A 15,728-nucleotide genomic window follows, 5' to 3' on the forward strand; every position below is an offset into this window, starting at 1 on the left:
TCTCACTGCATCTGAAGTTTATCATTTTCAAACGACAGGCTGGCTGGTGGGCTCCCATGATCCTCTCGTTTCCACCAGTGCTGGGGTTACAGGGATAAAATCTGGCTCCTTTATATTTTTTTAATTTGTGGTTACTTAAGACAGGATTTTTTATGTGCAGCCCTAACTATTCTGGAACTCCCTCTGTAGACTAGGCTCAGAGATCTGCCTGTCTCTGCCTCTGGAGTGCCACTACCACCTGTCTCTTTGTAAGCTCGCTCTTAAGTAGGAGCTGAGGATTTGAACTCAAGTCCTCATGCTCTCACAGCAAGTGTGCTTCCCCACTGAGCCATCTCCTTTGCCCAGCTAATACATCTGTTTTTTGTTTTTGTTTTTTGATTTTTGTTCTCATTTGCTACTAACATTCTTATAGTTTAAAAATTACTCATTCATTTAAAAAGATATTATAGGGCTGAAAGATGACTCTGTGGTTAGCAGCACTGGCTATTCTTTCAGAAGATCTGGGTTCAATTCCAAGTACCGACATAGCTGCTAATAACTGTCTAAAATTCCAGTTCCAGGGAATCCAACACCTTCTCACCTCTGTGGGTACTGCATACATGTGGTATACAGACATACATACATTCAGGTAAAAACAATGAGACATAAAATAAAATAAAAGTAAATAAATCTTTAAAGCTATTTATCTGAGGGTGTGTACCATGGCATGGCTGTGGAGGTCAGAGGACAACTTGCAGGAACTAGTTCTCTCATTCTACTGTGTGGGTTCCAGGGAGAAAACTGAGGTTTTTGGGTTTCCTGGCAAGGATTTTTTTTTTTAAATCATCTGAACCATTTTGCCAGCCTTCAGCTACTTTTTTTTGTTTGTTTTTTGTTTGTTTGTTTTGTTTGTTTGTTTTGTTTTTTAGAGACAGGGTTTCTCTGTGTAGCCCTGGCTGTCCTGGAACTCACTTTGTAGACCAGTCTGGCCTCTAACTCAGAAATCCGTCTGCCTCTGCCTCCCAAGTGCTGGGATTAAAGGCGTGCAGTACCACCACCTGGCTCTTCAGCTGCTTTTTAAATACTATACTTCTTATTTATTTTTTTCCTTATATTCTTAGAACAAAATTGTGGCCTGGTTAAGGATTTATCCCCCTCATTTTGGAGATAAAACAACCACATTTCAGGTAGCCATCATACTGGCATCCATGAGTGACATAGTGATGGTGGCTGGTCACACTCATCCACTCATCTGACATCACAAACCCTCATCTCTCCAGAGCAACTTCTGCTAATGTGTACATGTATGTGGCAACACATCTGGAAGGAGGAACCTTGCCTTAAACACGCCCTGCCTTCGGTGAGGAGTGACACTTTGCTCACAGTTATGAGCTGACTTAGGATACGCCAAGACAGAAAACCACAGAGGAAAAGGTTACAAGTAAAGATTACAACATAACTGAGTTAATGAAAAAGTTTTCTATTTTCAGGAGGCAGAAGCAGGCAGACCTCTGAGTTTGAGGCCAACCTTGTTTACAGAATGAGTTCCCGGTCAGCAGGAATACACAGATTAAACCCTGTTTTTGGGTGGGGGGATAAGAAGAAAAAAAAAAAAAACGTTCTCTATTAGGGCCCTGAAAAGCCTGCTGGAGGGAGGGTAGCAGAGTGGTTATTTATAAATGCTACACACTGGAGGCCTGGCTCTTCCCAGGACCGTCTACATCAGCAGTTCTCAACCGGTGGGTCATGACCCCCTTGGGAGCAGGGATCAAACATCAATCATATATCTTGCATATTAGATAGTTAGATTATAATTCATAACAGTGGCAAAATTACAGTTTTGAAATAGCAAGGAAAATAATTTTGTGGTGGTGGTGGGGGGGTCACCACAACATGAGGGGCTGTCTTAAAGGGCCATAGCATTAGGAAGGTTGAGTTCCACTGGTCTGCATGTCTCGGAACAAATTACTTAACCTTCTTGTGCCTTTGTTGGTAAAATGAAACCAAAGAAAGCAGTGCGTCCAGTCTGGGCTGCTGAGAAGATTGGCTGACGTAACAGCTGGGAACCACTGAGAACGGGTCGGGCGTTAGCAAGTCCTCCTTGCTGACTGTTACCAAGCTTTGGGGTTCTGGAGAATTTTCTGGAGAACATCTGAGACCTCATGAGCTAGGCAGATACCCAATAGGACACTGTGTGAGACTGGCATCTTCAGAAGCTGGCTTTCAGGAAACGGAGAACATAAAAGTCACTGAATAAACAAGGCCTTTTACACAACTTCAAGGCTCTCTCCTGATACTGTCAGCAGTGTTGACATAACTAAACAAACACAGCTCCTGTCAGAGTGTAACCTTCGAACACTTGGGAACTTCCTAGGGTGGCCAAACCTGCAGGGTGGCTGAGGGATCGGGAACCCACGCTGCCTGATACCATCAAATACCTTGGTAAAGTCAACAAATTAAATTTTAAGGTGCTCTCAGATTTGTTCTGTGTCTGATCTCTGGCAGGGATCACACGCAGCAATGTGTTCTGGGCGCTGTGGCTTAAAACCACGCATTCATTTCTGCTTTCTGGTTCTAGACACAAAGGCTATACCAGGCAGGGAAAGGCAGAGAGAAATGAGATGCTATCTATTTTTTAAGTGTCACTTTGGAGTGTGTCCTTCCAGACACAATGCTGGCTGTAATATGCTAAGCTATAATGTGTTCAGGGAAAGTAAGAGCAACTAGCTGGCCCAAGTCATATTTCTTTGTCTTCTTTTTCCCCCCTGAGATGGATGTAAGTCTCTCAAGAGCCTTAGCTACCAGGGACTCTCTGAGTGGACCACATGGAGCCGGGGATCAATGCAAAAGCAAGAGAAATTTATTGTTCCAGTGCGTTCAGGTTATCCTGCACCTGAAGGAGAGGTGGCCTGTTGGTGGAGTTTTTATAGTTTCCAGGGGCAGAACAGAGCATCAGCAATATGATTGGTGGAACAGTACACCCTTTAAACTGATTGGTCTTTAGGGAATGAGTAGGGGGCTTAATCAGCCTTTCCCCTCTGCTCTACATGCTCTATGACCTCTCTCTTCCAGGAGGGGAGGGGTGCCTGGAGGAATTTTCCAAAGGTCCTGAGCTGACCTCTTCAGGGGTTTCATGTAGCTTGGGTTAGCCTTGAACTTGTTATGTAGCAGAGGCTGCTGTGAACTTCTGACCCTTCCATGTGATGGAATTATAGGCATGTATCACCACACAGTGGGTTTGTCTTGTGCATGCACATGCAAGTGTGCTTGTGTGTGTGTGCGCGCACGCGCGCTGAGACATGATCTCATATAGCCCAGGCTAGCCTTGTTGAACTCGGGCAAGCACTCTATCAATTGAGGGACATTTCTGTCCCTGAAGGGGACTTTAACTTTAGATTCTTCTCTTGTCAGGAAATCATTCTCAAATGGAGGCTACGTGTTCCACAGGGAACATCTGGCAATCTCTCTCACAAATGGATGGAGGAGAGATCCTGGCATCCTTTAGGCAGAGGCACTGTTACAAATCCTGCAGTACACCAGCCAATGCCCTCACAGAGCATGGTTCATGTCCATGGTGGAGTCTGAGGACTCCCAGGCTAGATGATCTCTAAGTTTCCATCTAGTGCCAAAGCATTTGGTGTTTCTGAAGTGATTCGTGTCTTTAATTGTGCGAATGTTAAATAGTGACTGCCAACTCTTGTCATAGGAGGGTCATTCAACCGTGCAGTAAACCTCATACAACATACTGACAGCCTCCTCATACAACATACTGACAGCCTCCTCATACAACATACTGACAGCCTCCTCATACAACATACTGACAGCCTCCTCATACAACATACTGACAGCCTCCTCATACAACATACTGACGGCCTCCTCATACAACATACTGACGGCCTCCTCATACAACATACTGACGGCCTCCTCATACAACATACTGACGGCCTCCCGTGTCATTCTTGCCCAGCTGTCAATGAAGTGGTGGGAAATTCGCCCCCTGGGATCTGACTAAGAATCCCTGTGGCGTCAGCATCAACTCCCAGGATGCCACACACAGCTCTGGTGTTAGGAGGAACTTCCATTCTTTTTCTTCTGGTCACTGGTGGGAGTGGGAGCCACTCTCAGGCTCACTGGCAAGTCCCTTACATGCTAATAGCTGTGGAATAGGTCATTAAAAATGGCAACCAGAAGTGATTTTTTTTTTCTTTTCCAAGACAGCGTTTCTCTGTGTACCTGGCTGCCCTGGAACTTGCTCTGTGGACTCACAGACCTGCCTGCCTCTTCCTCCAGTGCACCACCTCCAGGTGCACCACCACCGCCGGTAGGAGTGTTGAGGGAAAACACCTGCTGGTCCTCGGACTGGAGCATCAAACCTAAGAGTGCCGTGTTAACTCTGCCACTTCATTATGCACTGCTTTTTCTACGGACTTTGCATCTCTTTGACATCGCTAGACTCGTAAACCATGAAGAATGCTCAAACATTCCTCCAGGAAAGTCAGGAGCACAGAGGCATCGTGAACTTGTCTTCTTAGAAAATGGAAGTAGAGGCAGAGCACGTGCCACCTCTGTCATGGTCAAGGTAGTGGGAGGTGTCTGTGTGCACACGGATGCCTCGGACTTTCGGCCTTTGCTGCTGCCCACTTTTTAATTTTTTTTAGATAGATGCCCCCCCTCTGTTTAAGATTGCTTCTCTTCCTGCTCTGGAACTTGCCAATTAGACAAGGCTGGCCCGTCAGTGTGCCCCCTCCACTTCCACAGCACTGGGATGACCAGAGCACACACCACACTGGGCTTTGTGTGAACCTGGGAGCACACATGCCACAGTGCACATGTGGGGTGTAAGGACCACCCTGGGCGTCACCCTCGGCTCCTTCTCTGTCTGAGGCAGGCTCTCTCTTGTTCACTGTTGAGCATTTCAGACTAGCTGACCCAGGGGCTTCGGAGTGAGCTGTTGATAACTGTCTTATCTTTGCCTCCCACCTCCCAGGAAGGGGTGTGCTGGGATCACAGCCATTTGTGTTTTGGTGTTATGCTGTCTGGCATTTACCAGGGTTCTGGGGAATCCAGATTTAGGTTATCAGGCTTCAGTGACAAACGCTCTACCTGTTAGGTCAAAGCTAACCCCTGGCACCCAGTTTTGTTTTGTTTGTTTTTACTTTTTTAGCAAGTTCTGCAGATAATACTCATGTCCTTTGGTTTGGAAGACAAAGGTTTTATTAACAGAGATATCTCCATAGCCCAAAAATTCCAGTATAATTATTTAGAAAAAAATTTTATTACCTCGGAGAAGAGTCCACTTTTTCTTTTTTTCCTTTTCCTTTCCTTTTCTTTTCTTTCTTTCTTTCTTTCTTTCTTTTTTTTTTTTTTTTTTTTTTGGTTTTTTCGAGACAAGGTTCCTCTGTGTAGCCCTGGCTGTCCTGGAACTCACTCTGTAGACCAGGCTGGCCTCGAACTCAGAAAATCTGCCTGCCTCTGTCTCCCAAGTGCTGGGATTAATGTGCCACCACCGCCCGGCTTTCTTTCTTTTTTTTTTTTTTTTTAAAAAAGATTCATTTATTACTATATGTGAGTACACTGTTGCTGTCTTCAGGCACTCCAGAAGAGGGCATCAGATCTCATTACAGATGGTTGTGAGCCACCATGTAGTTGCTGGAATTTGAACTTAGGACCTTTTGCTCTTAATTGCTGAGCCATCTCTCCAGCCTGAGTCCACTTTTTTATGCAGAGAACCTCTGCCGAGGTACACTCCTTACAATTCCATTCATACATTTTGTAGGGAGTGGGTGTGCCAGTGCTCAGGCTACAGGAATTCCACAGTTGCTCCTGCCATCTTTCTACACTCTCAGTGCCCCCCTCAAAAGCCTACCTTTTATTTACAAATCACAATCTATATAGAAAGTTGTAGGCATACACAAAACAGAAGTTATGACCTCAAAAAAGCAAAAATAGAAGACGTTTGATTATTAGCCTCGAAGAATATAGGAACATAGTGCTATGCAGTAGAAAATTGGAATTTTAGCCTTTGGAACTAGAAAGATGGCTCAGTGGTTAAGAACACCCATGTTGATCACCAGCACCACCACCCCTCACCCACCCAGTTCCAGGGGATCTGACGCCCTCTTCTGCCTTCTTGTAAGTGGTGCACAGACAATCAGCTTGCACATGCAGTGAAAGTGCATATATGCATAAAATAATTTAAATAAAGATAATTAAATGTCTGCCTTTGGTGCATGAGGGTTGTGTGTGGCCATGCTCCTTCTGTGATCCTTCTCCAGCCACATATCCCTCATACTTCAGTGGTTTCCACTTTGAATAAAAAGATATCCATACTCAGAAAGGACCCAGTTAACACCCACTTGGTTGTAAACCATGGCTATGACTGCCCCATACCTTTCCCCCATTGACCTGTTTAGTGCTGTAGGAGTGACGGTGACGTGTGGCTGATGGCAGAGGTGCCAGCTCTATCATGGTGGAAACACAATGGCTACTGCTTCCTGCCAAGGCTAGGATATGAGCCTTCCTGTGCCAGAGCCAGCTGGAAATCTACCATCCAGAAACCTTGGACTCTTTGGGTGAAATCTGAACTTTAAGTATGAAGAGGAGCCAGGGAGAATCCTGTTCGTTAGGGAGCCAGGGCTGGATGATAAGGTTGGTTTTCAGAGTCACCTTTGGTTCCCCAGCTACTTACCGCAGCTGTCCCCCTCCCAGAGGCTGACGGTCTTACACGTTCATTGCACCTGTGGAAAGACGTTGAAATCATTTCTTTGAAGAGGTTGACAGCACAGTAGCACATTTACATAGCCAATAGCACAGTTACGGTTACATGTCAATATCAAGAAGAAGGAAATGTATTCCTAATGCTCCATAGAAGGACGCCTCTCGGTTAGTGCATTACTGCGCAACATTTCAGAAGACTTCCTGCTAGTATTTAGAACTGATATTTCTATTTTTGCCACCCGAGTAGATTTGCATTTGAGCACAGCATAAAAACACTTAATAAACCGGTTGAATGTTTATCTTGTGGCTGGCGCTGCTCTCGCAGACATCCCACAGCTTTGAGGCAGAAATCATGGCTGCTTCCATTTCACAGATGGTAAAATAGAGTAAGGGGAAGTTGGGAAGCACGTTTCAGGAAGCAGTGAGCATCCAGGATAGTAACTGGGTGCAGGCTGTCTAAATTTATAATTATCCTTAACCGGAGGAGTGCACTGACTTTCTTTGTAAGTGGAACATTTCTGTGTCTGGGCATTTACATTTTAAAGAACCATTACGTCTGTGCCAGAGTTGACTCATAAGAGCCATTTAAAAATCAAACCTCACCCAAACTGCTCCTGCTTTGTTCATAAAGACCCTGATTTGAGGTGACATTATTTTGGAGGTAAACAAGTGTGTTTTCACTGTTTGTACTGCTTTTCTCAACTCAACAATAAAAAGAAGAAAATGTAATAATTCCTAAGCCCAAAATTGAGATATGGCTGGCAACATGGCTTATAAGGCAAAGGCACTGCCACCAAGCCTTCTGACCAGAGCTGGGCCTTTAGAGCCTACGTGGTGGGAAGAGAGAGCCAGCTCCCTCATAGCGTGCTCTGACCTCTACACATATACTGTGGTATGCATGTGCCCAACACATACACAAAATAAATGAATAAATGTAAAAATAAAAAGGCATAGATGTCAGCTTGTCCATCTGTGATCCTATGCTCTTCCGGATCCTAATTCGGGGTTGTAGACTTGTAATGATTCACAGCTCTTTGTGAAAGTAGGCCACCTCCTCCACACAGCAGCAGCTCGGGGATCAGGAGTTACACAAGTTGGGACTGCGGATCGGAGCAGTCAAGAGTGCCAACAGCTGCCCTCTATCTACTTCCCTGATTCATGCTTCCTGAAAGTTGACCATAAAAGCTGGGAGACCAAGCAGTTTTATATTTTAAAGATATCCATAGCTGTGTTGTAATTGATCTCAGATTTTGAACAGAAGCTGAATTAAGCCATGGATAGTTTTTCATACTATTCTGAAATATTAGGTCTAATAATAATACTTTGCCTGAAGCTGGGCGGTGATGGCGCACGCCTGTAATCCCAGCACTCTGGGAGGAAGAGGCAGGCGGATTTCTGAGTTCAAGGCCAGCCTGGTCTATAGAGTGAGTTCCAGGACAGCCAGGGCTACACAGAGAAACCCTGTCTCGAAAAAACCAAATCCAAAAATACAAAAAACAAACAAACAAATAATACTTTGCCTGTTAAACACAAGTCAGGATTCCTTACTTGCCAGGACTACTCTCGGGGGTCCTGAGAGAAGGGGTATTTGAGAGCAGCAGCAAAACAGACAACTTGAAGTCAAATAATGGGTCTCAGCTGACAGCCTGTGCTCTGCTCAAGATGGCTCCCTAGACAGCTCTCTGTAAATGGATAGCCCTTGGCTCTGTAGTCTGCTCAAGACAGCTCTTTCTTGCTAGAAAAATTTTTTGAAAAGCTCTCTGGATAGCTCATGGATTTTCTGACCAGAAAAGCTGTTATAAAAAATTCTTGGATGTTCTAGAAAAAGAATTCTAAAACATCTGTGTTACCTTCCAAGCATTTGTCTCTGTGTAGCTGCTAGAAAAACATTATAAAAGAGCTGTGTCAAGTCTCTAAGTAATTCCTGGAACTCACTCTGTAGACCAGGTTGGCCTCAAACTCAGAAATCTGCCTGCCTCTGCCTCCCAAGTGCTGGGATTAAAGGTGTGCGCCACCACCGCACGGCTTAGAAAAGATTCTAAAAGAGCTATAAAAATTCTAAAAGAGCCAAGTTTGTCATCCATGAATTTTATTACCAAAATCAGAAATCCTGTTAGAAAAACATTCTAAAAGAGCTGTGTTTGCTCTTGAGAGATCTCTGGACAATTTACCTCTCCTAAAAATAGAACTTTTGTCACTCTCTGCTAGTTCATCTCACGCAGACCAAAAGTCCAGCCTTTTATTCACATATCAATTCAGTCATTTATTCCAGGTTCCATCTTGACCTTTCCACAAATCAGGATTCCATGATCTTAGCTCCTTGACTCTTAGGAAAGGGATAGAAAGTGCTTTTTTTTTTTTTTTTTTTTTTTTTTTTTTAAACATTGCACATGAATTCTGAGATCTGCCAGCTTTTGTAAACTTAGCTGGGTGGAATCCTGTCCCGAGATTACCATTCCAACCATTCCAAGATGTAAATTTATTCTCCGGCTGACTTGAACTCAGGAATCTGTCCCTTGGTGTCTTCCTGACAAGCCGGTTCATAGCTCAGCTGCCTCCATTCTTTTAGACCTATGAAGCACCTTATAAAATTCATATTGCATCCTTACACTTTACATAGTTGAGAAATTATATATTTTTGAACTCATGCTTTCAGAGTTCTTTCCCACAGCCTTGAGGGCCATGCTGAAGGTCTCAGCATTTTCCTGAGACATTAGCCACTCCTTCACCTCCCATACACATGCTGCCTCTGATTATCATAGAGTCATTAACCTTGGCAGAGAGGACATTCCTCAATAACCTTGGCAGGGAAAATGTTTCCTGAAGGAGGAACATGAAGCAAAAAAGAAAAACATATAACTTTTTTTGTATATAAACAAGCCTTACACCCACAGCAGCCAAGGACACTCTTGGAGCCCCATGCCCTGCTGGCTCTGTTCCAGGCGTGGGAGCCATGTCACACTGTCCCTGCCTTGGCCAAACCGGACTGGCAAAATTTGAGGATTTTTGGATTAGGGATATACATGTTATTTAATTTATTTACTTGGCCTTGTGAGCCAGTCTTGCTATGCAGCTCTGACTAGCTTGAATTCATTGTGTAAATCAGGCAGGCTTTGAACCTGCCACAATCCTGCCTCCACCTCCCTAGATTACAGGAGTGTGTTACCTCTTCCCAGGTTTATTCCTCTGTCCTCCTACAAACTGTGCACACAAACCAGTATTGTTTTGAAATCTTTAAAGAAAACAAATACAGCTGAGACAGGAACCTTGTTTTCAGAGTGCTTTTAACCAAAGGGGACATAAAGAGCTGTGATACCACTGTAGCTTTAAAAAGGAAAATAAGAGTGGTGAGTAAGCATGGACAGTGTGGAGTGGAAACGTGTGCAGTAGGGAGAAGGTGGCAGAGAACTGTCATGGCGGTGAAAGGGCAGGATGAGCCAGGAGCCTGGTAGCTTGATACATGCTTGCACTCTGAGCCTTCAGGAGGAAGAGGAGGATCATCACAGTAGAGGCCATCCTGATCTCTATATACAGCAAGGTCCAGGTCAGCCAGGCCTGGGTAATGAAACCCTGTCTCAAAAGCAAGCAAGCAAGCAAGCAAGCAATAAAGGGCTGGAGAGATGGTTAACAGGAACACTGGGGCTCTCCAGAGGACCCAGGTTCTGTTCCCAGCACCCACATGGTGGCTTACAACCATTAGTTGGGAGATCTGACACCTTTTTCTGGTCTCCACAGGCACCAGGCATGCATCTGGTGCACAAACATATATAAAGACAGAATACTCATAAATACATAAAATAAGCAAATAAAATTAAAAATAAATAAACGAATGAATGACTACCCCACCCCAAAACAAAGGCTTAGAGATAGGAATATTATCAGGTTGGATGGGAACTGGCAAGCAATTCAGTTAGCCTTGAGCCAAGAGCCCAAGCCAGGCAGTGTCAGTTCTTTTTATAACCCTATCAACTGCAGCCCTCACTGCAACGCCTCAGCTAGCCTGTCACTACCTCACCAGGTCTCCTATCTGGATTAGAGACAGAGCAACCAGAGTAGCATGCTGAGAAAGCTGAATAAGTGGTAAAGAGGGCTGAAGGGACAGAGGATGTCTGTATCCCAGACCATCAAATACAGACGTACAGAGTAGGGTACACAGTCACCCGGCGTGCCCTGCTCTACTCACTACCATTCACTTTGTAAGAGGGCAACTTCCAGCTGCCTGGAGACCCAAATCTCTGCATCTATGCAGGCTCCTCAGTATGCTTCCACAAGCATCATTGATGTCATGAAGGGTATGTTGGAAAAACCCCTCTGGCTTTGGCAAGCTCATTTTCTGCATTTATTGCCAAGTCCCTAATGATGTCACAGCTGAGAAATCTCACATAAATATTCTCCTTCCTCCCATTTCAACCATACTGCCTGATATTCATTCACCTTCTCTCTTCTGGACTCCCCTCTATCCTTCATGAGAACAACAGAGAGATCTTTGTAAGATTCAGACTCGATCATTGTTACCCCTGTCTAAAAATTCCTGAAAGGAATTGTTCAAAATCTTAACATGAAACAAAGCTTTCCTTTAAAAAATATTATTTTTGTTATTATGTTTATATATTTAGTTATTTAGTTGATGTCTGTTAAGTGCATCTACACAAGTGCTCATGTAGAGGTCAAAGGACAATTTACAGGAATTCGTTCCCTTTCCATCCCATGGGTCCTGGGGATCACACTTGGGTCATCAGGTTTGGTGGCAAGTGTCCTCACCTGCTGAAGAGTCTCACTAGCTCAGGGCTTCTCCTTTATCTGGTAAATCTCTTAAGCAAGCCCTCCCCCACCCAACCTTATCTTTCAGCTCTCCTCCTAGGCATCTCTGGACCTGTCAACTTAATTCCACCTCAATTAGTCTCTCCTTTCCACACCTTGGCAGATGCCATTCTGAAATCCTCATGCAATAGGAAGGGCAGGGCTCAAGAACACAAGAATATTCTTTTCTAACCCTGTGACCCCTGAGAAGTTCCATCTATAGGGTCACAGGCCGTTCAGAGTCCGTAAGTTAACCACAGACTTCTCGTCTTTCCATCCTCATTCTTTCCTATCTGGTCGACAAACCCCGCTGACTCAAGCTCAGGATTCTCTGGAACCCATCCTTGTCTCTGCACCTACTGGCACTCATTATATCCTTTCGGTGCAGTAGCCTTTTCTGTCCTGGTATCTCCAAGCTTGTGCCAAACCATCCTCTGACATATGCTAGAGTGGTCAGGACAGACTGAACTGTGCCTCTTCCCTTCCAAGTGAAAGATGAGGTTAATTCCTGAATATATGAATTCCTACAAGACCTAGTCTGTAGGTGTTTTTTGGCCTCATACCCTACTTCCCTTTGTCACTTCAGCCAGAGGGACTTTGACTGACACCTGAGCTTCTGCACATACCATTCTGCCTGAAACATTTTCCCAATATTTCTGGGCCTGGACAATTATCTACTCCAAGGATCATGTAGCTGTCACTCACTCGGAAGACTGAACAAGTCTTTCTCTAGATTCCTGTCCCTCAGATGTGATCCCACACCATATACGTCTTTTCCACCGTGGCCATTCTTCTTGGCCTCTGATTTTGTCTTGATCTCACAGATATAAAGCGTGTGAAGGTGAGCAGTGTTGGTGTTGGCCTTGTGGCATTCTTGTGTAGTCTGGTTAGGTATATCAATGAAGGTGGTCATTCTGCTTCCTATATTATTCACTCTTCCTCTGCTGTCCATCACTGTCCATCTAGCTCCCCAAGGCAGAACAGAAGAAACACCACCTCTATTTCTTCTTCTTCCTCACTCACCACACCCAACTGCTACGGTGTCACAGTTCTACTCAAAATTCTGTTAATTTTCACGTTTGCCATCCCAGTAACATAGAGGTTTCTTTTCTTCTTGTTGTGACTAATACCCAGCAAGAAACAGTTTAAGGGGTAAAGAGGTTCTTTTTGGCTCATGGTTAAAGATAAATCTCCCTCTTCCCTAGTTTTTACATATGTTCTCATTTTTTATTTTGTTTTGCTTTTTTGAGACAAAGGTCTTATGTAGCCTAAACTGGTCTCATACTCACTGTGGTGCTTGGCCCAGGGGGTGGCACTATTAGGAGGTCTGGTCTTGTTGGAGTAGGTATGTCACTGTGGGTGTGGGCTTTCAGACCCTCATCCTAGCTGCCTGGAAGTCATACCCTGCTAGCAGCCTTCAAATAAAGATGTAGAACTCTCAGCTTCTCCTGTACCATGCCTGCCTGGATGTTGCCATGCTCCCGCTTTGATGATAATGAACTGAACCCCTGAACCTGTAAGCCAGCTCCAACGAAATGTTGTCCTTACAAGAGTAGCTTTTGTCATAGGGTTTTTCTGCTGTGAACAGACACCAGGAGTGGTACCAGGTACCAGGAGTAGTATTGCTGTGATAAGCCTGACCATGCTTTTGTTTGGAAAGATGTGGATTTGGGGGACTTGGGATTTGGAAAGCAGTGGAATGCTTTAAGTGGGGGCTCAATAGACTATCCTAGTAGGAATATGGAAGACTTTGTTGCAAAGAGTTATTTGAACTGTGCAGACCTGGCCCAAGAGGTTTCAGTGAAGAAGAATTTCAGTGGCCTAGAGACTGTTTTTGTGATATTTTTGTGAAGAATGTAGCTGTTTTTTGCCCTTATCTGAAGAGCCTACCCGAGGCTGATGTAAAGAGATTTATATAAATTGCATTGACAAAAGATGGCTCAAAAAAGCCCAACAGACTTTGCTGTCTGCTTAAGTCTCATGAAGAGTGTTTTGAATAAGTGTAGCAAGCTTAGAAAACAAAAATATAAAGGGGCACCAGGAGTGATATGGAGCTGAATCCTGTGTTCACAGTTATTAAATTGAATTAATGAAATGGTGATCCTGGAGCAAGATCCCACCTGGCTAAATTTAGGTCCAGGCATGGTAGTACAAGCCTTTAATCCCAGGAGGCAAAAGCAAGCATATCTCTGAGTTCAAGGCCAGCCTTGGACAGAGCAGATTCTAGGTGGAGAAAAGCTTAAAGTCCAGGCTTGGTGGTACACACCTTTAGTCAAATATTCAGGAGACAAAGATGTGTAGATCTCTGAGTTCAAGGACAATCTAAAGAGCAAATTCGAAGACAGCCAAGTTGAGGCAGTGAAGGAGTTGGAAAATAGAAACTGATGCTGTAGGAGCTCAAGAGGGTCACGCTCCAGCTCCAGGAAGCAGCAGAACTTGGCGGGTTCCAGCCACGTGGCTCTGGCTTTGGAGTCAAGAATAGAAGGAACTACTGTGACAATGCTGGTTAGTTGGAGCTAAGAAATTAGCAGTGATTAAAAAACCAGCATCACTGAGGTGAAACCCGGGAAGTGTTTTCTGAGAGTACAAAGAAGCTGTGTTCCAGAGATAGCCAAGGTTATACCTTGTGCTGCAGCTGTACTTGGTAATGTATAAGAGTCACTCAGGTAGTACTGGTTTTGAAGGCACAGAGGCGTCATGAAGAACAGCTGAGGCTTGGCACTGTGAGAGGCCATGGAAGGACATTGGTGAAGATGCAGCCTCAGGTGCCGTTCACAGCCCAGGACTGAAGGGGTCATGCAAAGGAATTGAGGCTTGGCAGCCTAGTTGCAGCGAAAGACCCCAGTGTGTTGGACATGTCAGTGCCATGGGATGACCACCAAGAACAGCAGCAGCAGTGGAGTGAGCTTAGAGTGCTGCAGAGGGCAGAGCTAGAGAAGTGACACCAGCCCCCGGAGGAGCCCAGAAGATCATGTGTGGATCCCAGATATTAAAACAAGAAACTTTAACATTCAAGTTGCCTTAGAGACCCCAAGATGGTCGAAATGCCAGAACTATGGGTTATCTTCTGAGGAAAGCTGCTGCTAATCAGGAGTAGAACCAGCCCAGGAGAAAGAAGTTTGTTGTAGTCAACAAATATGAAAAGGGAGTTGGAGATCTGAAGACTGCTTTGATATTAGACCCAGTGATGCAGAGTTTGGAGTTTGCCCAGCTGGTTTCCTGTCTTGCTTTGGGGATTACAGTTAACTGATTGGATGAATCTCAGGAGAGACCTTGAACTTTGGACTTTTAACATTGTTGAGACTGCTATAGAGTAAAGGGACTTTAGAAGTTGGACTAAATGTATTTTTTATTATACTATGGGTAGGTATGGCGCCCATAGATTCATATGTTTGAACAAGCTTATGGGAACCAGGGAGTAGAATGTGATGGTTTGTATATGCTTGACCCGGGGTGTGGCAATATTAGGAGGTGTAGCCTTGTTGGAGTAGGTGTGTCACTGTGAGCGTGGGCTTTGAGACCCTCATCTTAGCTTCCTGGAAGCCAGTATTCTGCTAGCAGCTTTCAGATGAAGATGTAGAACTCTCAACTCTTCCTGTACCATGACTGCGTGAATGCTGCCATGTTCCAGCCTTGATGATAATGGACTGAACCTCTGAACCTATAAGCAGCCCCAATTAAATGTTGTCCTTATAAGAGTTGGCTTGGTCATGGTGGCTTCACAGCAGTGGAATCCCCAAGACATTCACTATGTAGCTGAGGCTAGACTGGAAGGCGATTACAGGCATGCACCACCATGCTGACTCTAATATTTCTCTCTCCCCCTCCCCCTCTTCTTCTTCCTCTCCCTCTTCACCTCCCCCTCCTCTCTTCCTCCTCTCTTCCCCCTCCCTCCCCTCTCTTTCTTCTATAGGTTGGAACAAAGACCTTCTGCCTAGGCACTGCTGAAACTCCTTTTCCTATGTTCTCCTGTCTTAGTCACTGTAAAATGTTCCTTAGCACTCCTAACCTGTACCCTCACTTCAGTTGTGAAAACTGGAAAGGTTTTAAAGCAGAATGTCCTCTGGGGTGCCCTGGGCTGAGAAACCACTGAGTTGGTTCATTTTTCTAAAGTGAAGAGCAGATGAAGTCAACTTAAAAGCCAACTCACCAAGTCTCAGTGACCTAGATGGATTTCTGCGTTCTCTGGCTACCACATACTTGCTTGGTATAGACTCTAGTCTTTTAGTCAC

The 15,728-nt window shown here is 44.7% G+C and overlaps 1 protein-coding gene across 1 annotated transcript in view; it reads right to left on the reverse strand.

The window, feature by feature from the left end:
- Positions 1–15,728, reverse strand: part of Exph5 (exophilin 5) — a 41,227-nt gene that overhangs the window by 19,735 nt on the left and 5,764 nt on the right. Inside the window, exon 2 of the mRNA XM_052188338.1 lies at positions 6,668–6,716. The gene's annotated coding sequence lies outside the window, so the exon portion shown is untranslated. The remainder of the gene's footprint in view (positions 1–6,667; positions 6,717–15,728) is intronic.

This window comes from Apodemus sylvaticus, chromosome 7, assembly GCF_947179515.1.
Source record: "Apodemus sylvaticus chromosome 7, mApoSyl1.1, whole genome shotgun sequence".
Taxonomy (NCBI): domain Eukaryota; kingdom Metazoa; phylum Chordata; class Mammalia; order Rodentia; family Muridae; genus Apodemus; species Apodemus sylvaticus.